This window comes from Octodon degus, unplaced genomic scaffold (genome assembly GCF_000260255.1).
Source record: "Octodon degus isolate 3935 unplaced genomic scaffold, OctDeg1.0 scaffold00107, whole genome shotgun sequence".
NCBI lineage: Eukaryota > Metazoa > Chordata > Mammalia > Rodentia > Octodontidae > Octodon > Octodon degus.
In genome coordinates, this window is record NW_004524683.1 from 5169088 (window position 1) to 5170283 (window position 1196).

At 38.4% G+C, this 1196-nt stretch overlaps 1 protein-coding gene and 1 pseudogene across 1 annotated transcript in view; one reads left to right on the forward strand and one right to left on the reverse strand.

Moving 5' to 3' along the window:
- Nucleotides 1-321, reverse strand: part of LOC105743223 — a 4620-nt pseudogene extending 4299 nt beyond the window's left edge.
- The window catches only part of Agbl4 (ATP/GTP binding protein like 4), a 1571060-nt gene that overhangs the window by 1275845 nt on the left and 294019 nt on the right, over nucleotides 1-1196 (forward strand). The gene's annotated exons all lie outside the window — the stretch shown is intronic.

Consider the following 1196-nt stretch of genomic DNA (forward strand, 5'->3'; position numbering starts at 1 on the left):
GAATGCTGTGATCAATAGCTTTATTCACCTATCTTTATGCCATTGTCAAATTATTTTCTTGGGATCAGTTTCCAAAGCCAAAATTACAAGAAGCCCATTATTATTAGCCTCACTTTTAAAAAATGAGTGGACTTAGAAAATAATTAACTATAGACTGAATTTGAACCCAACTCTTCCAATTCCGTATACAGACACTCCTTGCACTGTGATTTTTGCCAACATCATTCAGACTTCTTTACCTGTGGATAGTACCTTGTCCTTCAGGACTTTGGCATGTCGATGCCAAGGCTGGAGTTGTGTCTCTAGCTGCCTGATGACCATTCAACCCCTCCACCTCCGACTGTCTTTTTTCCTTTGTAGTATGCTGAAAAACTCCCAACTAAAAACCCACATGTTAATAGTTTTAGGGGGGCTTTTTTGATAATTAAGCTGGTGGAATTTCAAAATCAGTAGAACAGTACATTTTCCCAGCAGAGCCAAGAAATTAATGAAGAACAATTTGCTGTCAGAAATAATTTCCATAATTTTAAGTTAAAAAAAGCAGAAAATCATTTTTGTGGGTGTTTATTTTTTCTTCTGCTTTCCATTCTAAAGTGATTTAACTCCTGGAGAGTCAAGACCATCCAATACCTTACTCACTGTTCCTCAGCCTCCCCAAGGGTGTTCCAGATTTTCTCTAACTGGTTATTTTCAATGGTGAGAAGAAACTTTATGTATAAGACAGAGTCTTTTTGATCCTCTTCTTCATCCCATAGGGCAGAATTTCTAATTTTCAAGAGGAATGATAATTAAATATGCACATTCCTACCCAAGAGTAGGGAAGATATGTAATACTCTCAGAAATGCATCTGAGAAAGGTAGAACAGAAACCATGGCACACTAAGAGGGAGCTTCTGGGCTACTAGGCAGACAAACCTGTGCTATTAAAAATCGTTCAAGCATTGTGCCTAACAGCACAGTTGAAATTTTTGAGCTAGACACTCTGAGATTCCATCTCAATGTTTTCCCTCATCTTACTATTTATGTGATATTTGTGAAGTTCTTTCATCTCTCTGTGACTCAGTTTCCACAAAAGTTAGTTATGATGGCTTCCTGAGCTCAGATGTCAACATTACGACCAGGATGCCTTGCTAGCACTAGCGTATAGCAGGTTCTCATGACTTTTCTGATGGTGATGATGTGGAGGAGGAGGAGGA